Below are 17,136 nucleotides of genomic sequence, written 5' to 3' on the forward strand. Positions count from 1 at the left end.
TGGTCCGAGAGTGGATAATGTGGAAAGATGAGAATTCGTTATAGAAACTGTATTTTGTGACTGTTTGTAAATGACTGTTTTATGTCAAGAATACTGGGGAAGCATTTTGACCGTCTTGAGGATTAAGGTCATGAAGACCGAACTGATAAATTTGCAACTGCTGACGGAGAGTCAATGGAGGACGTCTCGCGAAGCAAGGTCGGCCGAGGTCTTGACCAGCCTCGGTTAATCGATTTAAATGGTGAGCTTCCGGTACGGTGGATTAGGGACCAAGGAAGCGGCCTATGAGTGAAGCGCTAGGTCACCTGCGAAGAATCCTAGAGGGTGCTGACCATACGGTGCTCGGGCTCTGGGTCGCCGAAGATACCCACACGTGCGTCGAGGAAGATATTGGAACAAGGAGTAAGAGTTGTTTTCTGAAACCGGGCATGGATCTGGTTGATTGACCTTGCTGGTCCTCAACGGATGAGTCCATAGCTCTTTAATATGGATCTGTGGGTTAATCTTGCTGATCTTCCATGGAGATTCCATTCTGTTATATGAATATATTGCCGGTTACTATGAGCTAGGAACTATGGAAAAGGCCCCTGAGTGAACAGGCGGTGAGTGTTCTGGTTGCCAATGATGCCATAAGTACACCGATGAATGAATGACGGGAAATAAGGATTCAACCAAAGACTTCGAGGATTGTCATCAGAGCGACATAATGGTTTCATTAAAGGATTGTTTGAAAGATAGTTGATGCTGAGAAAAAGGCAATTTCATATTGGGTGTGTAAGTGGTGTGACTAGTTTTATGTTTGCATGAACTTCCGGCTAGGGGGCCTAGGAACTCTTTTCCCTGGTACCCGGGACAAAACCTAATCAAATTTCTAATTGGATCCCATCACTACAGTGGTTGGAAGGTAGGCTAACCCATGGGACTGGATGGGGTTAGGCTGGACTGATGGATCCATAAATCGAGATTTAATTTCTATTACTACGATAGATGAAGTAAATCTCGGATAGTAATTGTTCTATGGATAGGAATCAACGGCTGTGCCTCTTGATGGGGAAAAAAGCGTTGATCCCAATGATCCAAGTGCAAGTTCTTCCTTGATCTGACCAAGTACCGTTAGAGGTGCAGTCGAATCAGTTTGATCAGTAATGATCTTGACTACGTTAGAGTAAAGAGTTATCCTGGTGGAATCGCCCGTGCTTTCCGGATAAGGGAAGTTTTTCCGGGTTCAGTTTTGGAAAAACCAACGGATTAGTCTCTTGTCCGGATATCCGTGGTGGTGGGCGAGGCCCCGAGTGTGAGACCCTGACCCACACAAGATGTGTTACTTCCGCTGCTAGCACCCCGAATCCGTTGCGCAGTCACTACAAGACAATGCTGCCATACACGCGTTTCATACACGCGATAAATTACGAACGCGTGTATGGTCGCGCTTGTATTTGAATAAAATCGGACGCGTGTATTTTAGCATTTAAATTCGCGTGTATATTTGCATTTATCAACGCGTGTATAAACGCGTTTATATACACGCAGTAATACACGCATAAATACACGATAATATTTACGGGGTAATACTCGCTATTATACACGGATAAATACACGCCACTGTACACGGATTAATACACGCATGGCAGAGAAAAACTGAAAAAAAACTGAATTCCTTAACAAAATTAAAAACTATTTTCCTTAAACCATCTCATAGTACATTACAGTATACATCATTACACAATCCCACTACATGCATTTACAACAATGAAATATATTCAAAAATAAATCATGCATATGAGATGATAGAAATGTCATCAATTTAGAACATACAGTGACGGATTGGTTAGGGTTCGATCTCATCTTCAATAAGATCCATCCTTGTCAAACGATCAACATCAATATCCATTTGATCAATTGGTAAGGCTACGATTAAATTTATTCCACTATCGATATTCTGTACTCCATTGATAATGGTATCGATGTCCTGATCATCCTCATCAACATCACCATCATCCTCAATGGTAGGTCATTAATCTCATGATCATGAGAAATGGCATGCTCATCCTCATTATCACGATCATCTCTTATTTCTTGATCATCGATCACAACATCTTCAATGGCATGTTCGACGTCATCTTCATTGCGGCTTGTTACATCCTCCATATGCTCCATATCAGTGAATGTATTATACATCACTTTGGAACGTGGTGCAATAGGGATGACGTACCACCATTTGATGTCATGCACCATTGGTAGATAGATAACCTACTCAAATACACACAGTACAGTAATTAATTAGCATATCAAAAGTCAAGGGGTACGCGAGCTTAGATATATATGTACATGAAACACATTAGTAAAAAAATGCATACCTGCTCACATTGTTGTGGCAATACGAGCCTATCTTTCTTTGTTTGCCAGAACTTTGTAGAGTCAATAGTTACATATCCACTTGCATGGCGTTTTATCATTGCATCAGGCCCTTTTTCCACCACGTTCATTTGCCATTTGACATCCAAAACATACACAAAGAAGCGACGAAAGTCAAGCCTAAATATGTCTTGGATTATGCCACAATAATCATCCATTTTTCCATTAGCTCCCTCAAAGCTACTAATGACACCGCAATCTTGTGTATTTCTCTTTTCATCAATTCTTTGTGTTCGAAAATGCTTGCCTTCACACCATATAGCATTGAACATAGTGCACTGGACCAAAATAGAAGCAATATTAATATTGTGTAAGCAATGTGAATAAATATTAAAAGCAAATCACTTACAACTAATGCAAAACATTAGTTATATGTACCTTTGACATGCATCCTCGTGCATACTCCCATTCTTCCGCCGTGATATGCAGCCCCTCGTCACTCTCTGCTCTCTCCATTTCCTCATGCAACCAATCAACATGGATATCATTCGGAAGTGTTGCTAGATGCTTAGGGTACGCCTTCCGAGAGCCATGTTGCCTCCGAAAGAGAGCTCTTTCTGCTTGCCTTTTTGTCTTTGCATCCTCATATCTTGTAACCCATCTGCTCATCACATCACTATTAAGGATACAAGTGAAATTGAGATCATCAATCAATGTTCTGTCAATTACTTTACTCTGTCCTTTTCCTTGAGGCACAATAGAGGTCATCCTCAAGTCCTCTTCATTGCTCCATAGTCGTGGCAAAGAGCTGTCCACCTGACCAAGAAATTCTGAAATATATACAAGAGACTCTTGTATCAACCAACCCTCGGCCATGCTTCCTTCAGGCCTTGCACTTTGCCTCACAAAGTCTTTTAAGGTCTTCATGAAGCGCTCTAGAAAGAACATCCAACGTGCATGCACAGTACCACATAAAGCAATTTCGTCCACTAAATGCACAATGAGATGTAGTTGACTTGTGAGAATGGTTCGCGGAAAAGTCTCCTCTACCAAACAAATCACCTCCACTGCCATAACACGCGCATCATCCAACGTGGCTGGATCAATTGCTTTGGAACTAACATATCTGAAAAATAAATAAATAGTACGTTATACCTCATGCACGTTCATTTTGCAAGGTATAATGAAGGGTGATCTGAGCATGGGTTTTACATACCTCACAAGCTCGCCCATCTTATAAATACATTTTTTCAAACTCTTATTCGCACAATGGTCGATGCTAGTAGGTAGTATGAACTGCGCACATAAGAGCACATTTATGGTTTATGGCATTACAAAATTTAATTTCAACGTACGTACAAGACTTGGAAAACACTTACTTGAAGCATCTTGTGCCAATCGTGGGACTTCAACCCATATAGTTGCTCAACGCCTCTTTTCTTAGTGGTTGTAAAGGCTCCCTTCAATGATCTCATGCATCCAGTGGGAGTACACAAAGTGGTGATGGCCTGCTTTACCTGCTTCTCCTCTTTCTTTGATATAATCCATGGTGCAGGCGGAAGACGAACGTGCCCACCCACCTCTCGTGGCCAAGCTTGACGCATACGTCCTGCGACCCGCAAGTCCTCACGTACGCTAACATTGTCTCGTTTACCAGTAATATGTTCCCAAATACCAGATCCCACATTCTTGAAGATGTGCATGGGATCAAGAAGATGGTTGATCTTAAGATGGGTCCAATATGGCAGCCGAAAAAAATGGAGTACCTGCACAAGGGATTGCTCTATGTGACCTTTAATCCAATTAGAGACTACACAAAACAAGATTGAAAAAACATCACTATACCTGTTCATGCCATCTGGAGGAAGAATAGTTGTAGACTCCCAAATACGCTTCCAATCTTTTGCACGAAGTGTTTGTGGAGGAATGTTACTCTTACTAGCAACATATTTAGGATGATCTGAGGGGAGAAATCGATGATGATTATCGAATATAGTCTTACACAAACCATCAGCATACTCATGTACTAACGAAGGACCACAAACAGGACATGCATGTTTACCCGATGTTTTCAAACCTGTTAAAATATAAATAAAAGTTAGAATAATAAAGTCAAACCGTCTAATTAATATATATAGCCAATAGTAATAGAGTAGGGAGGTAATTAGAATTCTTACCAGAACAATCGCTGTATCCTGGAAAGTCATGCATTGTCCACATCAACACTGCTTTTAAGTCGAAGTGTCGAGAGGAGGGAGGCCTACTAATGTCCACCACCGCAACACCTCTCCATAGTTCCTCCAACTCATCAATCAGTGGTTCAAGATAACTTCGTGGGGTGCAGGGCTATTGTCGTCCCTTTCCCACTCATCTCTAACAATAGATCCCGAAGCTCCAGCATCATCTCGTCGACGCTTTACGTGCTCTCGTCGCGCGTAGGGTACCATGTTAGGGTGTGGTACTGCATCCTGCTTCAATTTATCAAATTATATGTTACAACTCTATTAATTTAATTTGGATACCATGAGTCATTTGAATACCATCAATTTACATCTACTCACCTCTAAACCTGTTTGATTCCATTCTCCATACATGGAGATGTGATTCAAGGTGATTCGACGTGCTCGTACAATGCATCCTTGACATCGATTGCACATACATTTGATCCGTTGTCCCAACCACACATCGCGATTACGATGACGCATTGTCTCATCTTCCCCAGAACTGCTTGAAGAGGTTGATGACATCCTGTGTACAAACCAGAAAATACAAACTCATTACATATTTTTAATGAAAGCACAAAATCGCGTGTATTCACGCGGCTATCTCCTAAAACCTCCGTGTATAAACGCGGCTACTTCCTAAAAAACGCGTGTATTCACGCGGCTAATTTCTGCAAAACGCGTGTATAAACGCAGCTAAAATCCTATACACGCGAATATACCTGCGTTTATAAACGCGAACATAAACGCGGCGGCATATTTAAACTAAAAATAGCCCGCCTTCCCCAAATATAGATTTTGAACTTAGAAATCAACAGTGCATGCGTTTTCGCCTATTTTCGCCTCTTCCAACAGCAAGGAGGGAGCAGAGAAAGGAGCACACACACGGGAGAAGGAGGGAGCAGAGAAGGAGCAGAGAGGACTCACTTTTTCAGAGGTGAGTCACTTTGTCCTGTGCCTTGTCTCTTTTGTCAGATTTGTTTACTTTGCTCTTTGCTCTTTGGGTTTGTCTTTTTGCACACGATTGGGTTGCTGCATCCTGACAGGGGCGACAATGGCTGGTCCTTTTATAAGGACATTCTGTCTTTGTCGGGGGGTCGGTCTTTTCGAAATTTTTTTTTCGCAGGTCGCGTGTACAGACGCGTGTAGAAGCGCGTGTAACCTGTCTGTAGAGTTTTTTCACGCGTATATACACGCGTTTTTTGCCGGGTGTATACACGCGTTTTTTGACGGGTGTATACACGCGTTTCTGCAGACAAAAAACTGCGACGTTTCAGATTTCATGGTTTGCAGGCAATTGACTTGTGTAATGACAATGTGTGAGTCAAGAGACAGCCCATGATGTACATGATGATGTTTGTTGCAGGTTCTTTATGGATATTCCAGGTTCTTCATCCGATCCATTTGCGTACAGCAATTGGTTGATGGAGATGATGAATCACTTTGGGCACCAACCTGGTCCGGTTGAGCTTACAGAGTATATGTATGCCCATCCCCCTCCTTCCCTGCCTGGTGTCTATACCCCTACCGCGAGTATCCAGGGCACTCCAGTGCCGTCTATTCCTCCGAGTCCGACGAGACGGCATGCAGCTTCTCCTCTTCCACGTCCACCGAGGAGACATACCTCGTCCCAGACACACTCACGTACACCCTCACAGCCACCATCACGTGCTCCCTCAGAGCCACCGTCACGTCAGGGCTCACAGCCACCGTCACGTAGACAATCCCCCAGTCGTGACTCCACCCGCAGCAGTAGGAAGAGTGGGAGTGGAGGATGCGGCGGGTGCTTTGGTGGGGGAGGTGGGGGAGGTGGGGGAGGTAGTAGGGCACGGGGTGAGAGAGGAGATAGAGGGAGAAGAGTTAGAGGAGACAGTTCGGAAGAGGAGGAGATGAGAGAGATGGAGAGAGTGGTTTGCTATGATGTGACGGATAGGGGCGGGATAGTGATGGATGCGAGGGGGAGGGAGGTAATGGAGTACATGCGTGGGGTAGTATCAAACTCATATAGAAATTATTTTATTAAATTTAAAGATCAAAATAGCCGATTAGTTGGGGAGGTGATAGAGGCTGTACACAGTCGGTACCCCAATCCCCCACATGCTACATTCTCGGATGTATGGGGAAGGACGCGAATAAGGGAGATCTTAAGTAATAAAAGATCTCACCTTAAAAAACTCGCGTACGATGACCGGCTAAATGTAGCTGCGGGTGGCTATCCTGCCGAGAAACCTGCCACTGCGCACAAACGCGAGTGGAAGGAGGCAAAGAAACGAGCAGAGGGTGGCGTGAAGAGCAGGCAGCATGTGGAGGCACGACGGATCCAGATGGAGACCGTTGGATCTTCGCATTTCGGATCTGGCGGCGTCGAGTCATGGGAGGCAGAGTTCGTAAGTATCCTGTCACTTTATTTGATTGTTTACTTAATTCATTGATTCTATGAATTGTTTTAATCTTACAAATTGTGTTGATTATGATACAGCGACGGGTTACGGGGAGGAAGCCCACAACCCACGATACTGCGTATGCTCGCCGGCATAGCAGACGTGACACGTGGGCCATCTTCAGAGCCGAGGGACGTATTACGGACGCGCAGTTTGAGTTGGCCATGAGACCATACGGTCGACAGGTACTTGAAAATTCGTAACGAATGGTTTTGGTTTATTGAATTGCATATATATATACTTATATACTATATATTACTTGAACAGGCACAAGCTGCTGATGATCCACCGGCCGCCGCTGCAGAGGGTGGACGTGAGCACTACTCCTCGGACATTCCGACCGATGCGAGCTCATCTGAGCATGGGGGGAGCACCGAGTCATCATCTGGGTCTGAGTAGTACTCAGACTTGTAGTATCACATTCCATATTTAGGATGTGATTGTATATATTTTTTTGTAAACTCAAGCCATGGGCTACTTCGAGATATGGACTCCCTTGTATACATGTATGAAATTTTGATAGTAATATTGAATTGATTGATCGATAGTATTACATTCATGTCTGTCTTGAATCGTGTAATGACAATGTATGCATTCATGTCGTTCTTGTCTTAATCTCCCTCGTGCATATGTTCTTCGTGGATGGTCTAATGGGATGGTCTAATGCACCAAAAACCCTAAACCAGAGAGTGCTATTGGGTGCTGGAATGCTGAAACAGTATTCAGGCACCAAATAGCACTCTCTGGATTTTTTTTTTTACTCTCTGTTCGCGTGTATAAACGCGTCAAAACTGCTAAAATTCGCGTGTATCTACGCCGATACCCTGGAAATTACGCGTGTATTAACGCGTATAAACTGGCAATAACGCGTGTATACACGCAAGTAAAAATGCGTCTGGAACATGGGAACTGAACAGGATGCGGCTATACACCCGTGTATAAGCGCGTCTAATATAATAAGAAGCGTGTATAGGGGCGTGTATTAACGCGTCTGTATAAAAAAACGCGGCTATACACCCGTGTATACGCGCGTCTGAGAGGTACTTTACACGCGGTTTTACACGCATGTCTCTGGCCGCGATTATACACGCGCTGATACACGGGCCCACTACTTTTCTTCACAAGTCATTTTCAGCGGCTAAGAGCGCGGGTATGAGCCCAATCCCTTGTAGTGAGTGAGAACAGGGATCTCACACATTACTTTGAAAAATAGTTTGTATGTTGGCTAAGTAAAAATTCTAAAAAATACATCCTCATTAAAACAAAATATGGAATGTAAAAAATGTGTGACCCATAGATTGGCCCATATTATTCTATTATAAAACAACTAGTGTGGCTCCTAGGGCCTAGTTATTTGAGGTGTAGGCCATGCAACATCAATCATATAGAACATGGTCCACATTGATCTTATAACCTAGCTAAGTAAAAATTCTAAAAAATACATCCTCATTAAAGCAAAATATGGAATGTAAAAAATGTGTGACCCATAGATTGGCCCATATTATTCTATTATAATACAGCTAGTGTGGCTCCTAGGGCCTAGTTATTTGAGGTGTAGGCCATGCAACATCAATCATATAGAACATGGTCCACATTGATCTTATAACCTAGCTAAGTAAAAATTCTAAAAAATACATCCTCATTAAAGCAAAATATGGAATGTAAAAAATGTGTGACCCATAGATTGGTCCATATTATTCTATTATAAAAGAACTAGTGTGGCTCCTAGGGCCTAGTTATTTGAGGTGTAGGCCATGCAACATCAATTATATAGAACATGGTCCACATTGATCTCATAACCTACACGAAAATTGAAGCCATGTGTAGATATGTTCGTGCGTCCTTGTTAAAATTAACTACTATTTCAAGTCTCAATCAATCAATCAATCATATAGAACACGGGTCATTGATCTTATAACCTACATGAAAATTGAAGCCATGTGTAAATATGTTATTGCTTCCTTTTCAAAATCATTGTACATTTGTACTCTACATTGGGTCACCAGGAAGGGGTGGGCTTGGAACAGTACCAAGCCATAGGAATAGACTAATTATGTGGTAAAGCCAAAAAATTTTGCTTTTTTTTTTGGACCTGATTATAACATCAAAGAGGATTTCTGTCATTTTCTAAGTGGTAAAATTGAAGCCACGTGTAAATAAATAAACTATTACAAAACCATGGTTAAAATTCCCAGAAATACATCCTTATTAAAGCGAAATATGTCATGGAAACAATGTATTCATAGATTGTCTCTCTGATAAGACTAAAGTGGCTACTAGAGAAAAAAAACTATCCTTTATGAGTGTAATTTTCACGGAGCAAACTCCATTACTGTTTCAAGTGTCACTTGAGTCTCCAGCTTCCTTGTGACCCACAGTACCACCTCATATCAGAGAGTACCACAGTATAAATTTGGTAACCACCCTGGAACCAAACGACTAAAAAGTTATAAATTGTAATTTAATTTAGATTGATGATTACCATTTGGTAACTTTGCATTAGTAAAAAATTACCAAATGATAACTCACCTTTTAAGAAAAATTACCATTAGGGTTTTTTTATAAGTCTACATGACACATCCTTAACAAGGCTCAAATTTATGACTTGAGGCTCAGCAAGTAAAAATCACTATAATATCTTGCTATTTTTTCCCAAGTTCCCTCAATAATTGATAGAAATAGCTTTAATTTTTTGAAACTCATACAACATCTAGCGTGTATGAACGAAATAAAGAGATTTTTGGAAACTTTAAGATCTAGAAAATTACCAAATTGTAACTCAAAATTTGGAATATGTTACCAATGGTAATTTTATGAAAATCTCAAATTTATACTATGGAGAGTACCGACATGAGTCACGAGCCGAACTCAGACAATTTAAAGACACGAGAAGCCAACTTAAAAATCTGCAGTAGTACATTTAGTCACGAGTAACACGAGTGGCCTGCTGATCTGCTTGCTGTAAAACTTCAAAAATTCGAATTTTTTAAATTCAAGGCTAGGCAACATCATAACCGGTTCTAAAAGCGCGTTGTATTCAGTTCTTGAAAGCAAGATAAGGAATGGCTTCGTATTCACGTCAGGTATTCAGAAATCCTGCAAGCTCATATTAGTATTAATTCTAATACACTGCGCCCGACCAAATCCGATTTTAAAGGATGCTTTTGTTCACCTTCCACCGTAGCTGAACTAGGTTTATTTCTTTAGATCCACGATTAGTCCTTGATTATGATATTCCGAATATGCTTATGTGCGTGTGTGTGTGTGCACAGGTGATGCTGCTTGCTCTCACGGTGATGATCACGCTCGCCCGCCATGGGGAGTAATACTTGCACATGCACGGGGTTTGTTTCCTGCGAGGTATCCAATGAATGCGACGAAGGCTACGCTCCACAATGCGTGACGGTCGGGAGTGCTGTATTCTGTGCTGGTTTGTGCCCTAATTAGCTGCTCATCCATTTATATAATTCATGGTTTGTGACCTAGCCTAGTCATAACAAAACCCATTAATAATTGATGGTTTGCTGCCCGCGAGCAACTTAAAATTCCCCATGCTAGTGTGCTGATCAAAAACTACCTTTGTCTCCTCCTGCAGCTTGCTTCTGCGGTGCACAAGCCACAGTCGGAAAAGTACATAATCAACCCCGTAAATACATTCGCCAGCTTGGGATGTAATCAACGCATTTGCATTGAAGAATTTGCAGTGCGCGCCTATCTCTGCGCATGGCCTCCTGAGTCCTTCGAGCGAGGGGCATGTTGATGTCCTCGGCTTTGCGGTTTTCAATAATAAAGGACTTGTGAGCAATAATTTGAAGTCTTTGATATCTCATTTGAATATTCGATTTGTGCCTTGTTTAACTGTATGTTTCCATAATTTTTTTTAAAAAAAAAGATTACGATCTTGAAAAGGCTGCAATTTCAAGATCTGATCGGAATATAAATCTCTCATGTAGCATGCATCGCATGCAATGTAAACGGGTTGAGATACCAGCAACACAAAAGTCAGTTCATGCAGAGTCAACAAAAGCCTTTGTATAAGCGATGTGGCATCCACTACCAGCCCATCACATGAGGGGACTTGAACCTGCGGCCAGCACCACATGATGTGGTGTGTGGTCCTTGGTTTGATAGAGATACACATAGATAGCTCAGCATGTTCACTTGCAAGGAGCAATTTTCATGTTTCGTCTTATAAGTCATTTGAAAACATAGTCTTCACAAGCTAAATGACACAATATCTCGAAAGCATGTTTTAAGAAACAAACTTAAAAACATACTCCCATCTTAAAAACTAGGAGATTCACTTTTGTCATTTCAAAACTTAGGATATATGGATGAATACTATCGAGCCATCATCAAAACCCTTCAATAAGGGCATCCCGATATCTATAGCAAGGCTATCTCAAGATTATTTGCGAATAACACCAAACATGGACATCATTAGTTTGCAACTAGTGGTCTTTTTTTTTTTTGGAAGCTCCCATTTGGGAGGATGTAGCTTCAATAACTACATCACACACACACACACCACTTGACTACCACAAGGGGTACCGCCCATCCAAATATTAGCCATTTTTTAAGGTATTAAGAGTATCCACCTATGTCAAGAGAGGAGTACATAGATGTATTTGTAGATGATGTATTAGGGATATCTAGTGTTTTTTTTTTAGGTGGACCCCCTCCCAAATCTGTAGCCAAAGGTTGCTACCAATGTCCTAATGTAAGATAATTGGCCTACACCTATGACTTATGTATGGCGCATGACCCAATGCATATTTTTAACTGAATGTGCATATTTAAGAGTATTTACACAACATCTGCAAGGATGCTACTAAGTTGCCTCAATGTATCTGTGGTCACGCCATGTAATTAAATTTCTAGGACTTTGACATAGGGCAACATATTTAAATTCTCCCTCTCTCTCTACAATCTTTATTTAATATGCATAAAAAATCAACATACCTGATAAGAGGGATATTACATCCCAACTTCAAGAATCGAGATGTCCTCATCTCACAATCTGGTGGTAGTCCCTTAGCAAATCTTGTTCTTGATCCCATGATGCATCCTCTAGACAATAAAACTTCCATTTATCCAGACACTCCCTTAGGGTCGGGTTTCTAAGAGGCTTTTCTTGGGTGTTAAGCGCTACTTTAGCCTCCAATTCTAGCTAGCCTTAAGCTAATAGAGTTTTCATCATCTTCTAGGATATGACTAGGGTCAGGGACATACTTTTTGAGCAAGGAGTCTCGGTGGCGTAGCGAGCTGCTATACCAAAGGGGCCGGAGGGATCGTCGAGTGACTCAATTGCATAGGTGGTGGTTCAAGCAACACAATGTTTTCAGCTCAAAAAAAACATTGTTTATATGACATTAATGATCATGTAAATGATGCTTTTGTAAAAATTTATCATTTCAGGCCCATCAATAGGGGGGTTGTGTTGTGGTAGTGAATGATTAGAGTAGCAAGTTGGCTTTCGTTGACACCTTTGGTAGGTGTCACAAGCCTTGGCAAAATCCTTGCATCCTTAAACATGGACGACCACTAGAGGCCACTCTGAAAAATTCTCTATGTAGTGAAAGTTGGCCCTAGCTATTCGTGTGTGAATGTTCTCAATGATGTAATTTCCTTCATGGGGGCTCACACAGTGAGGCAGAGGAGCTAGCCATCATGTCCACCTCTGTATAACTAACCAACCACCAATTGTACTATTGACCCTTTATGAGGTCTAGATGGCACATGTACTTCGAGGAGGGAAGGTACTTTTAGATAGTAAAAGAAGAACATCCCCAAAAAATCTAAGGTAGAATCCACTTTCAACAACATACTCTCAGGAAGATAATCATTGATACCTATGAAGGGATCCCCTATGTCAATCCGTCCTCCATGACATGCTGCTTCCCTAGTTAGAGCAAGATTTCAAAGTCGAATTCCTGAAGAGAAGAAACCAATGCCACACTCTTCCCAACACCAAGGGTTTGTTTAGGAGGTATTTTCAGGCATGGTGGTGAGATATGACAAAAAAATGTGTGCTGAGAAGGTAGTGCTAGAACTTTAGGGAAGCATAGATAATGACAAAGCCTTCATGCTCTCTCTGGGGTTGTAGTTTCTCTCACTCTATGTGAGAAGGCGTCTTGCATAGTAGATAGGGAAGTCCATCTAGTATTCCTGATCTAGGTTGGGTGAGGATGGCACCCACATCTAATAAGCTAGCATTTATGTGCACATGGAATGGTATGGACTAGTCACGGGTGATCAAAATGGCGGATTCTGTCAAGCATTTCTTAAGATAGGAAAAGGCCTTAGACTCACTAGTGGACCACTAGAAGGGGGTGGAGGGGTTGACGAGGTGAGTCATGGGAAGAGCTATGTTAGCATACATGTGGATAAAATGACGATGGTAACTAGTGTGTCTGACAAAGACTGGGAAACCTTTAGGGTTAAGTGGGGCAAGAAGATGAAGGATGGCCACAATTTTGTCTAGATCTAGGGCTAATCCTCCCTCTGCAGAGATTATATGGCCTAGGAGGGATCCTTGGGAAACTAGAGAGTAACACTTAAATGGATTAATATGCAGCTTAGAGTGGTGGCATTGGAGGAAAACTAGGACTAATTCAGATGAGTTCTCTATAAAAGATTCCAAACAAGAAACAAGGTGAGCACGAGTAAGTTACCCAAAAAGGTTTTGAGAAAAGTGTTCAACTATTCTTAGATTATCTTGGTGATGATCCATTGAGTGTGAGCTTACCCTTAAGTGTATCTTTTAGTGGTTGGATAAGCTCTACCATTTGCAGCACTGTCCCTTAGGTCAGTGGCAAAGTCGAGGGTCGAGGTGGAACTTCGTGGAAGAGGCTCCGTGGGTTGAAAGGGCTAGGCAAGTTGAGATTTTGAGCACCCATGGGTTGGGTGTGGGTAATTACATAGTCTATTGTGTTGAGGAAGAGGAGACATGCTTGCTCATTGGTCACCAAACCATCTTTGGCGATTGGATAGGTACTAGCTTGGTTGGTGTGGTTTGGGCAAATTGCTGAGATCTAAGCTATGGGAGCCAAATGATGTTCCTATCATGGAAGCCTTGGGCTTCTAAGTGGTTCTTAGGAACCCATCGTTGTGTGAGTGATGAAGGTTTGTGGTTGTCGAGGCTTCTTGGTTTTTGGTTGACGAGGCTTTGAGCAACGAGTAGGTTGGCGACGGGGAGGAGATGCTTTTGAGTGTGGCTTGGGGAGCCACAGGTGTGTGTTGCCTTCATGGAATCCTTGAGCATTGAGCACATTTGTAGGCACTTAGCATTGTTGCCTTTGTTGTTCTTGGGGTTGCCTAACCATCGGCTATGGGGAGGAGCCTTTGTGCAACTTCATGGGGAGTTTTTGTGGTGGATGAGTACAGGCAGCATTCTTGGGTAGCCAAAGGTGAGTGTTGCCTTCATAGGCTCAATTCGAATGTTTTGTTTCGGAACACCACTCTTGACATGTACTCCAAATGCACTCGCTTAGTATTCAACACTAATAATACACTAGCTAGATCTTAGGTCTATCTCCAAAAAAACCTTTACTCTAGTCAACAAATCATCAATGTGAGGAAAAGGATATTTATTCTTTATAGTGTACATGTTGAGTCCTCTATAATCCATGCAAAGACAATATGTAACATCTTTTTTCTTTTGAAATAGGAATGGTACTCCTCCATATAAGGACACACTCCATTGAATGAGCGCCTTCTTCATAAGATCATCCTATTAAAGTTTTAATTCTTCAAATTCTCAATCATTAAGTTGCTCAAGAGCCTTCACACGAGGTACACCTTCATGAAACTAGGAGAAACCATATGCATTTTATAGTCGCTTTAGGTAATCGTTAGCAAAGTATGGCTTGATAAAGCAACCTTGTATGGCTTGATAAAGTATGGCTTGATAAAGCAACCTTGTATCCTAGCTATCCAGTCAGATGAATAAATTTCATACGATTCATCCTAGGAGAATCCCTTAGAAGTCTTATTTTTTATGTATTAAGTCAAGGCAACTCATTGCCCCACCACTATGACTTTGCCCATAGGGTGCACCCTTCGATTCTCTCTTATAACCTACGTAGTTGGACTACTGTAACAAGAGAAATATTTCTTGTTCTATATTCCATTCCTGACCATTAAATATTATTCTCATTCCATTCATTAAACAACTACTTGGATGATGTTAAAGTATTTATGGCCCTAAACCATAGGCAATTGTCTATACCGGTTTTAGTCTCAATCACACTACGCACATTTATAGCTTCATTAAGATGTAGCAAGTAAGACAGCAACTCCCCTAGGATAATGTTATCTTCCTTCTATTGTAAATTAAATGTATCATTAATTAACTCAATGAATGACTAAGGCATGCATTGTATGGAGAGTCATTGACGATAAGTATTGTCCTTCTAGCATCACATCTAAACACCTTTGAGATTTTTTCCAAGTGTTTGAACATTGCCTCAACACCAACCTTATCTTGGTGAATTATCATCCTCTTGCCTATAAGTGTAGCATCCCTACTCACTCCATATCACAGAGAAAGGTAAGCTCTCCTTTTCATATCTTTGCAAGGTTTCTACCATCTCACAAGGATATTATGCTCCATAATCATTGACCAAATACCTACATTAAACTTTTCTAGCAAGATCCTTAGAAAATCAATGCACCCAAGTTGAATACCTACATTAAACCTTTCTAGAAATCTCCTTAGAAAATCAATGCACCTAAGTTGAATAAGCAACACAACGGCTTAATAGCAAGCCATTCAAGTTCAATATCTTAGTCATCCTTGGCTTATCCTAAGGCACTGGATTTGGATATCGATCTAGATTAGCTTCAAAGTTGCTAGCTCTTACCTCTTTGAAAATTCTATATGCTATGTTTTCATCTATGTTAACAACAACAACAAGATTACTTGTTCTTGCTGCCTCCATACTCTCATGTGCATCTTGTAAGGTTGTTGCACTTGTCCTCATTTTTGGTGCTATGTTTTCTTCTATGCCTATTGTTGTCTCCATATCCTTCCATACATCATTGATTTCTATGAAGAGGGGTACTGTGGATTTTCAACGAGATTCATTGGGTGACCTTTTTTGCAAAAAAATAAAATTGTAAGCTTTTTTACAAAATAATTTTCAACAAAATGATCTCTGTGAAAGTCAAAATGTGCAAGTGTAGGATGGTAGGATGTGAGGAGAACAATGAAGCAGATGGTAGAAAAATTCCTTAGGATATTCACAAACATGGGCTCAATTCAGATGTTTTGTTTTGGAACACCAATCTTGACATGTACTCCAAACGCACTACCTTACATGAGGCCCTTACGATTACCAAAATGCAATGAACATTATCTCAAAGATTAAAAGGTGATCCTCCATGTTCATTAGTTCACACATGGGGTATGCTCATGTATGGATCAATGTGTGTAGGTGTGATGGCTAACCAAATAGTTCTTTTCCCTTTTCAGATTCTCCTTTTGAAAGGGCACCACATTTAATATACATATCCACCAATATGTTGTCAAGTCACACCACTATTTCCCACCAACCCCACTCTAACAAAGTAGAGGCGATGACATTGCATCTATTCTAAACACTTGGTAATATTATGGAATTAGCGCATATTCTAGGAGATAACATGCACACCTATGACACCCAAACTCTTCCCACCAAACATGCATATATGAGCAATAAGAAAGTGGAATCACATGCATATAAATCATAAACAAGACAACATGCATACCTATGACACCCAAACTCTTTCCTCCAAACATGAATACGAGTAACAAGAAAGTGGAAGCACATGCATACAATCATAACAAGACAAAGTGAAAGAAAATAGACAAAGTGTCTTTTACAAATTGAACAAAGAATAAATGCATTATTTAAAGCATTCTCTCTCTTTCTCCCATAATGCTATATACAACAAAAGAAAATAGTAAGTTATTGTTTTTCTTAGAACATGTCATACACCACTAGAAGTAAAACTACTAAGGTGACCCATCACATTGAGGAATGTCTAAGAGGAGGGTGCCAACAATGTTGTTAGTGCCTGAAGTGATTTAGGTCTTGATGCTTTGAAGAGACAACTCTCTCTCTCTCTCTCTCTCT

The 17,136-nt window shown here is 41.1% G+C and overlaps 1 long non-coding RNA gene across 3 annotated transcripts in view; it reads left to right on the forward strand.

Annotated features, from left to right (window-relative positions):
* The first annotated feature begins 10,014 nt into the window (after positions 1–10,014).
* LOC147632182 (uncharacterized) overlaps positions 10,015–17,136 on the forward strand; it is a 244,820-nt gene continuing 237,698 nt past the window's right edge. The window contains exons 1-3 of one of the 3 annotated variants that reach the window (XR_015267281.1): positions 10,049–10,101; positions 10,291–10,448; positions 10,614–10,855. This is a non-coding gene — a long non-coding RNA (uncharacterized LOC147632182). Of the gene's footprint in view, positions 10,102–10,196; positions 10,212–10,290; positions 10,449–10,613; positions 10,856–17,136 lie in introns of those variants that run through there. The other 2 variants (XR_015267282.1, XR_015267280.1) reach the window with 2 other exon arrangements.

The sequence above is a fragment of the Cibotium barometz genome, chromosome 14 (genome assembly GCF_041138505.1).
Source record: "Cibotium barometz isolate CiBa-2024 chromosome 14, ASM4113850v1, whole genome shotgun sequence".
NCBI classification, from domain to species: Eukaryota; Viridiplantae; Streptophyta; class Polypodiopsida; order Cyatheales; family Cibotiaceae; genus Cibotium; species Cibotium barometz.